Genomic DNA, 15,872 nt, shown 5'->3' with positions numbered 1-15,872 from the left:
CATTCACAGTATCACCAAATGATCCCTACAGACAGCACGTCAGCACTTTATATGACCGCATTAATATTTAATATGCCAAGTGAACCTACACATATTTATGTTTTTAAGTTTTATAGCATATAAAGTGAATATATTTAAATCCACGCTGGACTATTGTTATTCGTTATTATCAGGCTGTCCTAAAAGCTCCCTGAAAAGCCTTCAGCTGATCCAAAATGCTGCAGCTAGAGTACTGACAGGGACTAGAAAGAGAGAGCAGATTTCTCCCATATTGGCTTCTCTTCATTGGCTCCCTGTTAAATCTAGAATAGAATTTAAAATCCTTCTCCTCACATACAAGGTCTTGAATAATCAGGCCCCATCTTATCTCAAAGACCTCATAGTACCATATCACCCCAACAGAGCACTTCGCTCTCAGACTGCTGGCTTACTTGTGGTTCCTCGGATACTTAAGAGTAGAATGGGAGGCAGAGCCTTCAGCTTTCAGGCCCCTCTTCTGTGGAACCAGCTCCCAGCTTGGATTCAGGAGACAGACACCCTCTCTATTTTTAAGATTAGGCTTAAAACTTTCCTTTATGATAAAGCTTATAGTTAGAACTGGATCAGGTGACCCTGAACTACCCCTTAGTTATGCTGCTCTAGGCCTAGGCTGCTGGGGGGTTCCCATGATGCACTGAGTGTTTCTCTTCATTCACCTCTTTTTGCTTTGTTTATACCCCACCCTGTATTTAATCATTAGTTATTATTAATCTCTGTCTCTCTTCCAGAGATTAATGTTAAATGGCCTGTTAAAATGGAGTTTGTCGCCACGTCCTCACAGGAGGTCGTCAGATTGTTGGGTTTTCTGGGTATTATTGTAGGGTCTTTACCATTAAATGCAAAGTGCTTTGAGGTGACTGTGAATAAGATAGATGTTCTAAATAGAACTGTTTGGGTCACAGGAGGTGCTGATGGAGATCTTATTCCAAAATGAAAGTAAGAGAAATATTTGACACAACATCACAGAAGAAAATGCCTTTAATAACTTGAAATGAACTTCTCCTCTCAAAAATGGCAGAACTGTCTGTATTGTGATTACAGGCCTGGAATCAGCCCACAGTGTGTCTGGAATGCCGGGAATGGCCGAGGATGCGTGGACTGCTGCTCAGTATCCTCCTGCATGATTCAGGGTCAGTGGATTTTCTGTAACTGAAGGTATTGATCCACTTCCACGGTGAGTTTCTTGGAATATTGGGATAATTTTGAGTGAAACAGACTGTAAGCAAGTCTGGAGTCCTGGAATGAAAAAAAAAAGGATCATGTCATCTTTAATTTTAGCAGATTATCTCAAGGTTGAATTTCTCCATTTGTGGCCTTCAGTTACTTTTACCATTTAGTTTTATCAGCACCGTCTGAGCTCCACACACAGCGACACTAATGTGTCCACAGTTTTTCTTCCTCCTCCTCCTCCTCGCCCCATCGGCAGCCAAAGCAAATACCTTTCTCCAAACTGTGTATGTTCAGAGTCTGGCCATCCCTCACATACACACACACGCACACACACACACACACACACACACACACACACACACACGCACATGCACGCACACACACGCATGCACGCACACACACACACACACACACACGCACATGCACGCACACACACGCACACACACACACACACACGCACATGCACGCACACACACACGCATGCACGCACACACACATGCACATGCACGCACACACACGCATGCACGCACACACACACACACACACACACGGCATTACACTGACTCTGATGGATTTTATAGAGTTTATACTATAAACTGTAATGATTTACATTATAGAGATATTATTTATGTCTGTAAAAGAATTCAAGGCCCCATGATGTGGCTTTCTAAACAGATTTATTTCCCCACAGGATGAGTAACACACATTTGTTATATTCAGAGGTAGTGTGCATGTTTCTGCTTGGATTTTGAAGTTTGATTCAGGGAATTCTCTGGCTAAAGTCTACAAACACTTTGCGGCATTTCCACAAAGACTATCAGTGTGATTATGACAGATTTGATTTCTTTTGGATCAACAATTAATTTTCCCAACTAGTTTACCCAAGCATCAACTTTTTAAAGCTTAAAAATTATGCTGGTGCAGAACTGCCAGAAACTGCAGTTCCTCTGGGGTCCTGCAGAGGCGCCAGCAGTGAGTCAGTCTGTGCAACTTTACAGCAGAAGTTTAAACCTGATACAAAAACAGTTTGGTCTCTATAGCTAATTTTCCCTTCATAACAGCTGTATTATCCTTCTAAACAGAACACAGATGTACTGTGATTGGAGGAGGGAACCTTCAATAGTTACTCTTACTGGGAGGCACAGACAAACATCACTGTTTAAGCTGAATGCCTTGTTGCCAGCAGATTATGGAAGCATAAGGTTTGCTTTATTAGGGGTGTGGCCTCTTTGACTGACAGGTGGATGGCGACACAGGCAGCTGTAGCTGCTGGCTGTCTAACAGGCTTCACCTCAGCTAACTGGAGTCCCTGAACTGGACCGCTGGACAGTGTTTGTGTTGTTGGAGCCTTTTGGAGCATTTTTAATACAATTATCTGACCAATGATATGACTGCTGTGTGTTTCATTGGACTAACAAACCATTCAAGAAGGCTGAGCTCCAGTTTTGCTGAGTGAAATTCTAGGATTTTATTTGGATCTTAGTCAGTGATTGGCAGAAAACATTTACTAATATGTGTTTGATTTTAAGCTGCTTCGGTGATGAGGACTCGCTTCTTCGTTTTCCTTGGGAAGAGAAAGGGAGAGGTGCATTTCACGTGTTTTTGTCTCTAAAAGAGATGAATGTGGGAGTCGACGGATACTTGAGTCAGTGCAGCAAAGCTTTGCCAGGGAAAGATTATCACTGACTGTTATCTGCAGCAGGAATTAGTTTCCTGTTGTGGGGGCCTCCAAGGAAAAGGTGGGGCCTGTACCAGGGCAGGGTCTTATGCTATTAGTGGTTTACCTACAGTATCCAGAGACCCAGTTCCTTTGAAGAAGAAGGGGGTTTCCTATAATCAGCTGATGAAATGAGCTTCACTGACAAACACTAAAGTTCAAGCTGTAAAACACAAAGGGGAACTTTCACTCCCAGCATGTTTGGTCCAGTTCGTTTGTGTGCACATTATTTTATCATCTGAGCCACAGGTGTTTGTCCTCCTCTCAAGCAAGCTGCAGCCATCAGGACGGGAAAAATGCAATGCAGGAAATGCAAAATTGAAATGAAAAGGACAAAAGAAAGCAGGAAGCAGTTCCCTTAAGAATATGTAAACTCACTACCTGAAGACGATTCTTTAGTTATATGTCCCACCCCACCCCCCCCACCCCCCTCACCCCCACCCCTGCAGCAGAGGATGCAGACCAGTGGGAGGAGTGGAGACAGTATGGAAGGCGTTTCCTGCAGAAACAAGTCTGCACCTCCCTATATGGCCGTGGGACTCGTGTGCTTTACGTGTGGAGGGCACGGACGCAGAGCAGCAGATCTGTAAGTGGCTCTCAGTCTCCAAACTCCTGTGCATGAATAGGAAGTGTGCAGAAATGTGCATAAGTTTATTCTGGATAAAGAGCAGATCGTGACATTTGGTGCAGCTGCGTGACCTGAGGCACCTTTTACTTCTGTAGTTCGCTTTAAAGGCCGATGTTCATCCAGCTGTGCCAACACCGAACTCTCAGAGGAGGGGTTCTTTTGTTGCACATCTGCTTGTACATAAACTGAACTTTGGGGACAAACTTGTTAGCTTTGAATTATTTGGCGTGCAAAGTTGTGCAATTTATAAAAATTGTACTTTTTTCATGTCAAATGTGCATGGTAACAGTATTCTGAAAAAGTAAAAGTACCTGAGTGAAAGTGTGAAGTCTAGCAGGATAGAAATACTCAAAGTACTCGTTTCTGCAGAGGCTTTTTGATGCTTAAAATGTGCAGAAATCTTATTTTCTGCAGCTATTTTTTTTTTGATGATTGTTTTTGATGTTTCATTTTTAGTCACTTCTCTGGATTTATTACCTTAAGGTTTCATCAGTGTGGCAGGCAGGTGGGTTTTTTTACTAACAGCTTTTATTGGTGATCATCAGAAGTCTGTAAAAACAGGTTTTATGGACATCAGTCATGCTGCGTTGGTCTGCGTTTGTCGGGCTCAGTCTGTGATGCTGCAGAAGAAACATGTTTGTGTTATTTCCTGTATAACTGAAGCATAAAACTGTCACCAAGAAACTACAGTGACACTTTAAACTGTTCCAGCCAACATCCCAAATCCAAGGAGCTTTTAAAGTTTTGTGCAGTGTTGCTTGAAATTTGCTAGGACATAATGCAAAATGCAAATCATAAAACAAAGTGATGATTCTCTTCATCCAGAGTGAGGATGTTACTCATGTGTGTAAAAAAATCACTGCTGTTTAGTATCTGTAGCGAGAGGTTTGCTCGCGGCTCAGGGGGAGTCATGTATGGAAGTAGATGTGATGATAACGTTCTGATCCAGTCCTGTGATATTTCCAACCTGGAAAACTTATCATTGAGATGAAGCTGCTAAAAACATTCCTGAGAAAACAATATTTGAAACTTCCAGTAGAGCTGTTAGCTAAGTTTTATTTTCAAAAAGGATTAGTGCTAATAATCATATTAATAACTCTGCAAAGATCAGTGCCGTGTGTATCATTTTCCTCACTTACTGATCAGTAAATAATCCAGATTCATTCCAAATTTACGGGTTCTTCCTTCACCTGTGGTCCAGCTCTTGATCCAGAATCAGGAAATCTATCCTCACATTCATTTTATTATTTCAGCGTAATGGACAAACATCCACCTGTGTTGGAGTAACATTAGATAAAAACTGAAGCACTAAAAGTACAAAGAGAAAAAAAACAGGGCAAAAAGTTCAGATGACGGGGGCCAAATAATCAATAATAATGTTTAAACTTTATTGGAGCCGAGTAAAACAATGACTTTGACACAAAGCTTTTAAAAGAGACACAAAGGATGAAGCTGAAGATGGTTTCGTGCGAGTCTCAACGCGCTGCCTCACGGCACTTTGACATGAAAAAAATCTGCTGAGCTTTAGTCTTGATCCGGGTCAGGGGCGTCCTGCCCGAGGCTCCAAGGCTGCGCTGGAGCTCTCAGAGCTGCAGACACTCAACTGACCGCACGCCTGAAATTCTTGGAGAAAGCATGACCGAGCAAAGTTAACGACCTTTTTATCGAAAGCTCCACAATCTTAAATGCTGGAATCCTGGAACTGGTAAAAGCTGCAGTAGAACTGAAACCTGTAATCAATTGATCTGTAGCTCTGCCTGCAGGTTTGGAAGACATTTGCATTTCTCTACTTTAAGCAGCTCTGCTTAGTTTAAGCACAGGATCCCCCCACCCCACGCCCTCCAGCCCTCTCCACCTCCATCTGCAGCCCATCTGTTTTCCATTTTAACTCTTTGAACTTTGTTTAGAAAAGCTCAAAAATTTGAATGGCATAATAATCCTACGGGAACCTAAAATATGTCTGCAGTCACTTCATCTTCAGCCACTCAGGTCGGATCACTTTGCTTCAGCGTACCGCAGTATCAGTGCTGCTTTCCAGGATTTCCTGGATGCTCGCTGCCTCTTCTGAAAGCGCAGCAGTCACTGTCTGGGTGAGCATGGAGCACATCAATGCAGACATGGAGCTCCAAAGTTAGATTTAAGAAACAATGGCTGAAAATTCATCCTGTCACAGTCACAACCTGTGTGTCATTAAGGGTTCCTTTCCTGCTGCACATATGTGATGAGTTCAGAGTGACCGACCCTTCTCACCATGACCCACTGAGAGGCTTTCACTGAGGACGAGCTGCACTGTGATTTCCTCACACACTGACTGTTTCCCTCCCTATGAGGTGTGTGTGTGTGTGTGTGTGTGTGTGTGTGTGTGTGTGTGTGTGTGTGTGTGTGTGTGTGTGTTTGTGTGTGTGTGTGTGTGTGTGTGTGTGTGCGTATGTTTATAATACCTTGTGGGGACAATTTTCCTGACATATACTACGTTGTGGGGACCAATTGCTCCTTGTGGGGACTGGAACCTTGTCCCCACAAGGGGAAACCCTGTTTTTGGGTCAGGGGTCAGAGTTAGGGCTAAGGTATGAATTGAGTTTAGGTTAGGGTTAGGGTTAGGTATGTGATGGTTAGGGTTAGGAAAAGGGTAAAGGTAAGGTTTAGGCTGTAGAAATGAATGGAAGTCAATGGAAATTCCCCACAAAGATAGCAAAACACACTTGTGTGTGTGTGTGTGTGTGTGTGTGTGTTTGTGTGTGTGTGTGTGTGAGAGATGTAGAAGAGAGGGAGTTGAGCCTTTTTTGGTCAGGGTTTATATTTCTAACCAAGGGAGAGTTTGTGGAGGTAGGAACCAATCAGATGATGAGATTGGGATCAGACCCCTCCCCACACGTACTTCACCAAACTGTGTGTGCGTCTTTAGTGACCTGATATTCTCGCAAAGCTTCAGGCTCTCTGCAGAAGAAAGAACCACAGCTGGGATCCCTCAGGGCCGTTTCAGCCAGTCATGTCTTTGTGGGCGGAGCTAACTTTGTGCACAGAGCACTGTACACATTCAGTCTGACTGAAAGCAAATGTATACATTAGCTGTTAGAACACACACATAGGGAAAACAGAGGTTTACATGTGAGTTTGTGCTGAGGACCAGGTCTGCATCCACTCACAGCCAGTCACGGTCTTCAAAACTACTTTAGTGCATCGAGACTGTGATAAAACGGAGTCAGTCTGATATCAGCTTTGCAACTGAATGGGGTCAAGATGGTAATAACATGCAGTCTGTCTGTGATAATATGGAGATTAATTGTGATAAATTGGTGAAAATGGTATGTATCCTCTACATACACAGTAATTCGTCCAGACAGAAGCTCAGAGCTCTGAAACAGAAATTCCTCCACAAATATTGACGTAAATGCTTCAGGACGATGACTGATGATAACACCTAACTACAGAAAGTGGCTGCACACAGGTTGAGGGCATTGCATGCTCAGTCTCTGGGCCACCAGCTGTTCACTGCAAGTGCTTGCAGTTGGTTGCTGAATGTTGACAAATTCAATGCAATAACCACGCAGCCACTGATTCTTACTAGTCACAACGAAGTTGGCGTCCTGCTTTTACTCTAGTGGGATTGAGTGATTAGGAGTCTCCAGTCAGGGAGACTGGATGTCTTTTTCCCCATAAAAATCTTTATAAATGCATGAAAACCCTCAACTTCTCTGTTTGAAATGGGGTGCAGCAAAACCTTTTTTTAAAAGTGGTGGCATGGGGAGACCAGTCGGGGTGGGAAATCAGGAAATTCTAAAGGAGACAAATACCAAAGCAAACCAATTTTAAAAATTGTGATGTCTTTAAATTGTGGGCAAAGCCCCCTGCTCCCCAAACATGTATCAGGAGCTGTGGCTGGTTTGATTCGATGCAGCAGACGTTAAGAACAACATCTCGCGTGTCCTTTGTTTCAGAGTAGGAAGTCGGCAATGGACCAAACCACTGTGATGCACCGATGGCGGGGGGGGGGGGGGGGGGGGGGGGGGGGGGGGCTTTCTAGTTCAAAATTATTAAAGTTCTTGCATCTATAAATAGCAAAACAAACAAACAAAAGAACATTAATTGCATATTATATTATTTAGTGTAATTGGTTGTATTTACACTGATGCACCGAGGAGAGCTGAGTTTCACTTTCACTTCCACTACATTAGGCACTAAATCAGTTTGGTTACTTGGCCACGTTTAAGAAATATCCAACACTGTATCATAATCCATGTGGCAGGAGATAAGTCACATTAACTGTCTGAGAAAAGAAATATAATCATACTTACACAAACAATCCACCCACTTGGAGCGGATGATTATTTTTTTTTCACCATAGCTGTGGTGTGCTCTGATAGATCGTCAATCCCATTTTCATTGTTTTATTTGGGGGAAAAAAATGACTTCATCTCAGCAGCAGCACCCAGGATCTCATAAAGGGAACTGAATACATTTCTGGGGGAAACAGTGAGTGGGTCTCTCTTTCACGTGGACGTAAATTTTCAGTGTCTTTTAAACATCTGGGGGTCTTCTAAAATTGGCTTAAACCTGAAGCTCTGCATCATGCAAAGTGTATTCAGTTGTTTTTGTACTGGTTCTGTTTATCAAGTGTTGCTTGCTAGCACACATGTTGTATCTGAGGCAGAAGGAGGAATATTGCTCCTGGCCCAGTTTCCAGCATCATTTCACTGTGTTTAAGCCAAACAGCACCAAAGATGGGCCACCTTCTTTGCTAACATTAATCACTGTCCAGTAACTGCTGATACATCATGTTGTGTCAGTTCTTTGGTTCTCATCTGGCTCCTCTGTGTGTAGAACTGTGTTTATGTCTGAATGAATATTTCTGTAACTGTTTAGAGTTTCTAAGAACATGTGAAAACCAGACTAGAAAGAAGGTTTATCGCAGCAAATGTCAGTCCATTTTAAAACAATTATGTCTCTTACATGTGTCTTAGTAATAACCTATTCTGTATATAAAAGATGGGCAGACACTGTGACATCACTCATTGTTCAGATTTGAGCTTTACAGCTGTTCTAGCCTGAAGTGGCCACATTTGTTCGAGAGGTGGGAGTGCTCAGTTATGCTACACGCTGACCTTTTGAATGGATCTAGTCTGTGTTAGGTTCAGGGATGTACAGCAGTGTCAGTATCAGCGCAAAAGGTACCAGTGATTGGTTCTGCAGTCCGCTGATCACTGATTGGATGAAATTAACAGAATCAGTTTACACATTTCTTAAAGCATAGCATGAAGTCTGGAAGAGTGTTAACTTTGACAGCAAATTTTGATTTAGTTTTAGTCATAGTCCTTTGACGAAAATGTAATTTAGTTTTAGTCATAATTTAGTCATCTGAATAGTTTTAGTTTTAGTCTAGTTTTAGTCGACAAAATTATTGTAAGAATATAGTCGACTAAATCTACAGTCGATTTAGTCGACTAAAATATAAAGGGTGTAAAATGTAAATGCTTTTTCTTCAGTTCCCTTGAATTAGTCATTATACACACTTACACAAAATTAAACATTTATTCAAAGTTATGGAATATTATTAATAATATTAACATTAGTGTTTCACCTGCTTCCCACATACCTCGATCATTAACACCACCTTACTGAGATAATACGAGCGTTTTACAGCAGGACGCTCTGAAAGGTACAGGGCAGTGTTCAGGACTACGATTAGGAAAGGCTAATCCACCGCGGTGTGGAGATTTTCTCTAAACACAAACGCTAAACTGGGAAAAACACTTTACCCTGCATGACATTAAAATGCTGAACTTTGCATGGAGATCTGAGTGACTGGTTTGCAGATGTCGTTTAAGATTTGTCGTGTTTTTACCCGAGATAGTCGCCCCACATGGTTTACACATCGTTTTGTTTGTCACAACGTCAAAGGACAAATGTGTCCATACATCGGCTCTTCTCTTTCTCCCTGCTGACATTGTTTACATAACTTAGTTCTATCGGAAGGAACGACCAATCACAGGCTAGTTTGGTCTTCCCAGGTTTAGAGCAAATTTCTGCAACTGTGCGTTTGATTGGATGTTTTCCTAACTTGTCCCGCCTTGTCACAAAATTAAATAAGTTCTGATTGGATGTTGTCCACGCCAAGCATTTTCGTCTTGTTTGACAAAAGTGTCAATTCATTTCGTCATCATTTTTATCCTTTTAGGTAGTTTTTATTTAGTTATCGTCTTGCTTTCATCATGAAAAAAAAGGGTCGTTGAGGAAAACTATGACGAAAATATTTCGTCAACAAAATGAACACTGGTCTGGAACGTGCAACACATTCAACATGCCAAATTTGGAACTGAGCATCCCGTCCCGTGTTCGATGGTCGCCTGACAGCAGGTGATGGTGGTTTTTTGCGCACATTGTAGTGTTTCTGGTTACCATAAGGAGACGACCGGCGTAATAACATAACGTCGACTTTATTACTGACAGCAGCACTCACGTACATGCGTCTGTTCTACGACTTGTCCGTCGAGCCTGCTACCACTTGTTTTTTCCACTAGGTGGTGCAGTTTTCAAACAACACACAACACAACTTGGAATATGACATTACCCCCTTTTATCAGTTGTTATCTCCGGTAATACATAAACAACTCTGCTTGCTTTAAACAAAAAAAAGAACATTTACTTAACCAGCAACCCCAGTCCTGCTAAAATTCAGATTATTCAACATAAGAATACATTTGACAATTTCCACAAACAGAATTAGTAGTCAGGGTCTCAACATAATGTCACATATATTAACACGCTCCAAGAACAGAAAAAAAAACATCAGAACGCTCAGCCACACAAACACGAGAATCAACAGGAAGATTCAAGGATTCAATGTCACGTCTCTTCACCTACACTGAAATTTAGTGGTTAGAACATCATCCACATAACATCAATATGCACATATCAAGTAAAGTCCTTTAAATATGCAGGTGGGCGTCTGTTGCTCCTATTGGGATACCTCGATGGAGTATTCCTCATTGCAGCGTTGTCAGGCTGACTGCAAACATCATCGTGGCCTGATGGAGCACCCAACTGTGGCACAATGCTTTTGAAGAATGAAGAGTTCCTTGTGATGGATTGTCCATTTCTGGAAGCTGTGATCATGGAACCCTTGATTCTTGTCACTGTATACGGTCTGACATCATATGGCGTGGTAAGCTTATTGCACTTGGGTTGTCGATGTAACACTGTATCACCAAGAGCCAGAGTGTGTGGAGTGACACGGAGGCTCCTGTCACCGTGAGACTTCATTTTGGCTTTGGCCTTGGCATCTCTTGCTCTCACAGCCGAATCTGAACATCCTTTTGGTGTGCTATTGAATGATGGAATCTTTGTATTCATTGCACGTCGAAATAGGAGTTCAGCAGGTGATCTCTCCATTGTGCTGTGGGGTGTGGAACGATACTCTCGTAGGAAAATGTTCAATTGCTGTTTCCAGGGAATCCCTTGTGTGTCTGCCATCCGTAGCACTTTGCCAAGGGTGCACATGAATCTTTCAGCTGTAGCATTAGCTTGTGGCCATAGTGGTGTTATCCTGTGGTGATGGAAACCTAAATAGTTGGCAAACTGGGAGAATTGCCCACTGTTAAATGGGGGACCATTATCAGTCTTAACAACTCTGGGAATCCCAAACATAGCGAGAACTTTGTCAAAGATGGTAATGACTGTGTGAGCTGATGTTGACCTCACAGTTTCAACCACAGGGAAGCGTGTGTACTCATCTATGATGACTAGCAGATATTCTCCAGTTGGAAGAGATCCATAGAAATCCGCACTCACACAGTGCCAAGGTGCTTCAGGCAGTGGTGTCATTTTTAATGGCTCTTTCTGGATGGAGGGGGTGGCAGCCTGGCATGCAAGGTATCCACATACTCCTGCTTCTGCTTTGCAGTCAATGCCTGGAAACCAAACTTTGGACCTGAGCAGTGCTTTTGTTTTGACGATCCCCTGATGTCCTTCATGGGCGAGCTGGACAACTCTTTCCTGCAGAGTGGTGGGAATAACTATCCTTGTCCCACACAGAATGAAGTCAGATGCTGGTGATGTTGTCAGTTCACTACTGACACAACGGAAATGTTTCATGATGTTCACATGCTGTGATTTTTCAATTTTATGCCACGTATTGTCTCTAATGTGAGTGCTGACTTCCTGAAGAATGGAGTCTTTGAGTGTCTGTGCTTTGATCTCTGCAAGTGTCATGGCTTTTGGTGTGGCATGAGTTGCAATGAAGCTCACATATTCTTCCGCCACTTTCGCAGCACGTGTACTCTCAATTGTTGGAGATGGAATCGGGTGACGAGATATGTAATCAGCTGGGTTGTTGGCTCCCTTTCTGAATTCCACCTTGAAGTTGTAGGGCTGAAGCCTCAAACCCCATCTTTCAATCCTGGCTGGCGGTTTTGACCTGGGATTGTTCCATATGATTTCCAGTGCTTTATGATCTGTCACTAGTGTGAAGGGATGTCCGTATATGTATAGGTGAAAATGTTCACAGCTCCAGACAATAGCAAGTGCCTCTTTTTCAGTCTGGGAGTATCTCCTCTCAACGTCACTAAGAGAACGACTGGCATATGCTATTATGTGTTTCACCCCTTTTCCATCTTTTTGACATAGGATGGCACCCAGTCCAACGGGACTGGCATCCACAGGCAACTCTGTATCACGGCCTGGGTAGAAGTAGAACATAACAGTGTCACTAGTGAGGCTGTCTTTTAATGTTTGAAGAGCTGTCTGCCGATCTGGACCCCACACCCAAGAAACATCTTTTCTGGTGAGCTGTCGCAGAGGTTCAGAGATGGAAGAGAAGTCTTGGATGAATCTGGAGCAGTAGTTGGCCATGCCAAGCAGGCTTTTAATTTCAGTTGGAGTCGTAGGGTCGGGAGCTTGATGAACAGCGGCAACTTTCTTCGGATCCACGGAAACCCCTTCTGCAGAGAAAATGAAACCAAAAAACTCCAATCTGGACTTATTGAATTCACACTTTTCACGATTGAGTGTGAGACCGCTTTCCTTCAGTCGTTGAAACAGAGGTCTGAGGTTGTTATCATGATCACTCTGGGACGCACCGTAGACAATGATGTCATCACTGAGATTTTTCACTCCAGTGAGACCTTGCAAGGTCTGACAGATGGCATTCTGGAAAACTTCAGCGGCAGACGAAATGCCGAAACTCAGTCTTTTGTAGCGTTTCAATCCAAGATGAGTGGTGAACGTGGTGATATATCTGCTGTCCGGATGTAGCTCCAGCTGATGATACCCAGCTCTTAAATCCTGCTTTGAAAACACTGTTACGCCATTTAACTCATGTACCACATCATCCATGGTCGGGGTAATGTGGCGCTCTCTCTCAATGGCCCTGTTAGCCTGACGCATATCAACACAGATCCTCACTTTTTCGGGATCTTTGGGTTTAGGCGGTGTGACGATCGGTGAAACCCAAGGTGTGGGACCAGTCACATCTTCAATGATGTCGTCCTCCTGTAGTTTCTTAAGTTCATCCTCCACTTTTTGGCGTATGTGGAAGGGCACACGTCGATGTGGCTGGCATGAAGGTTTAACATCAGGATTTATGTGAAGCTTCACCTGAAAATCTTTCAATTTTCCAATCCCTTGGAACAAGTCTGGATGACTTTCCACCAGCACAGTGTCGTACCGTTGCTGATGAGCTGGTGGATGACTTTCCACCAGCTCATCAGCAACGGTACGACACTGTGCTTTAGCTGACACTGCTGTGACCACGTTGATAATCCCAGTGCTGTTGAAGTTTTGTAGCTCAGAATGTTGAAGCCATCACCTTTAATTACAAAGAACGTGCACATTGCCTTCTTGTGTCCTTTTTCCACACAACACTTGAAAATCCCTCTCACTGGGAGTGGAGAAGTAGAGCGAAAAGGATAAATCTTTGTTTCAGTTGAATACAATTGTGGACGTGGTGTTAGCTTTTCGAAGCTTGTGTCACTTAGACAGTTGGCTGAGGCTCCTGTGTCTATCAGAACTGACATAATGGTGCCATTTATTTTGATCAGAGTCTGTGGTAGCTCAGAAACTTTATCTGCATCAACCACAAAAACATAAGCATCATCACTGCTAGAAGAGGTGTTTTCTGTTTCATCTGGGGCAATCTTTTTGACATGATGAACGTTCTTGAAATGTGCATTACCACCAAGTCGGGGCTCTTTTGTGTTACTGTTTCTTGGTGTTGATCTGCATTGTCTTGCAAAGTGATTGAGTTTGCCACATGCTCTGCACTGTTTCTTATTAGCAGGGCACTCACCAGCATGGGGGTAGTTGAACTCCACAGTTCCTGCACTGATTGGTAGAACGCCGTTTAGCTGACCATTTGTGATTCCTTTGATGTATCTCAGAAGCCTTCTGATCCACCTTGTTGACTGTGGCTGCGGCACCTTTTTCTATATCACTAGCTTGCATTTCTGCCAATTCAAGTGTTCTCCCAAAGATAAGAAGCTCCTCAAAACGTAGTTTTTCCTCCATCAGTGCTTTCCTGCGCAGTTTAGATGATGCACAGCTGTGTATGATTTGCGTTTTGATTTCAGTTTCCACATCTGCAAAGTCACAATTCTTTGCCAGCATTCTCAGTCTGGTGTGATAACTGTCCACGTTTTCCCCAGGTTCTTGTGTTGCTTTTCTAAACATGTAGATCTGATACTGGACGTTTTTCTTCTGCGAAAAGCACGTGGTTAACTTCCTTTTTGTGTCAGCATATTTGTCGTCTGCTGCTGCTACTGTGTCGTAGATATCATGCGCCCGCTCTCCAGCAAGATGTAATAACAGTGCTTTGAGTCTCGCATCTCCTGATATGTTCATGGCAGTTGTATAATTTTCAAACCTTTGCAGCCATTTATTCCAGCGAGGTCCAACAGAGCCAGGATCCGTTTCTGTGTCGAAGGCGGGAGAGCAGTCATGTGCGCCATGCTTGCCTGGTGCGTAGAGGTCTGTTGCTATTGTTGTTAGCGTAGCTTAGCTTCTGGGAGGTTATAGCTTCCTACCCTTTTCTTGAACGTCGGCGATGACACGCTATGCATCCAAATTTACTCCTCGTCGCCAATGTAGCGTTTCTGGTGACCATAAGGAGACGACCGGCGTAATAACATAACGTCGACTTTATTACTGACAGCAGCACTCACATACATGCGTCTGTTCTACGACTTGTCCGTCGAGCCTGCTACCACTTGTTTTTTCCACTAGGTGGTGCAGTTTTCAAACAACACACAACACAACTTGGAATATGACACACATGTTGAGTCTGTTTATGGGAAGCTGTGTAAACAGCAGACAAACAGAGAAATCCCTGCAGACACACTGTTTTTTAGCTCACTCTGTCTGGCTGCTTCAATTTCTGAGTGGCTGATATCTGATTTATTTTTTCCTGTTTATCTGTGCTCAGGGAGGACATTGGCCTCACAGCAGGAAGTGCCTTTGGTTTTGTGTACTTTTTGTGTACACATGTAAGCCTTTACTGATGGATCAGCAGGAATATATTTGTGTGAAGCAAGAACTCACACATGGTCATGCATCGAGCCACCTGATGTATACTTAGCACGCTCCTGCAAACGGGATTTAACCCCATATGAATGGAAATGAATCAAAATGTTGTCAGTCCATAATCATAATTTCAACCATAATCTGATGGAACTCAAAGAATATTATAAAAACAAACTTATTCACAGTTTGTTTGTAATTGAATTAAATGTGGATTTACAGTGAGTCCAAGGAAGTGTTTCATGAGTTTTGTGAAGGAATTTTTGTTCTTAGCTGGGTGGTCCTTTTCTGCTTATTTTCAGCTCTGTTTTTTTATTCTTAGACCCTCCTTAAGCAGCTTTGCATGACTCACAGTTCAAAGTCAGCCTTCTTTATCTTACACTGGCCCTCGGTGCAGCCTAGAGTTCATCCTCCATCTGAAATGAGCTGTTTTAACTTGCCCCTTACAAACTGAAGGCTTGAAGAGCAGGTGGGTGGGGCTTCACTTCTGTGACGTCATACGGAACCGAGAGTATAAAAAAATCAGTGATGAACTGAGTGTTTACAGCAAACTTTAATGTTTAATAGGAGCATCCAACCCCGAAAAAGCAATAAGGAAAAGTAGGTTCATTTTAACATAAGTTGCAGAGCTTCTTGAGAGTCCGCTTAACTGAGGAGCATCATTTGTATGAAAACTACAACTCTGCTCCTCTAAGTGTGCTAGAAATGCCTTTCTTTTTTAAGATCCATGTGTGAAAAGACTCATATTCAAAGATGAGGGTGTAATGTTAATCACTTTAGATGTAGCCTATTCTCCTCAGCACATCCTCA

The 15,872-nt window shown here is 42.9% G+C and overlaps 1 protein-coding gene across 1 annotated transcript in view; it reads left to right on the top strand.

Annotated features, from left to right (window-relative positions):
• The first annotated feature begins 3,471 nt into the window (after positions 1-3,471).
• col6a4a (collagen, type VI, alpha 4a) overlaps positions 3,472-15,872 on the top strand; it is an 84,438-nt gene continuing 72,037 nt past the window's right edge. The window contains exon 1 of the mRNA XM_030749465.1: positions 3,472-3,512. The gene's annotated coding sequence lies outside the window, so the exon portion shown is untranslated. The remainder of the gene's footprint in view (positions 3,513-15,872) is intronic.

The sequence above is a fragment of the Archocentrus centrarchus genome, chromosome 16 (assembly GCF_007364275.1).
Source record: "Archocentrus centrarchus isolate MPI-CPG fArcCen1 chromosome 16, fArcCen1, whole genome shotgun sequence".
Taxonomy (NCBI): Eukaryota; Metazoa; Chordata; class Actinopteri; order Cichliformes; family Cichlidae; genus Archocentrus; species Archocentrus centrarchus.
The sequence above is the reverse complement of the archived record's forward strand: the minus strand, read 5'-3'. Positions and strand labels throughout refer to the sequence as shown.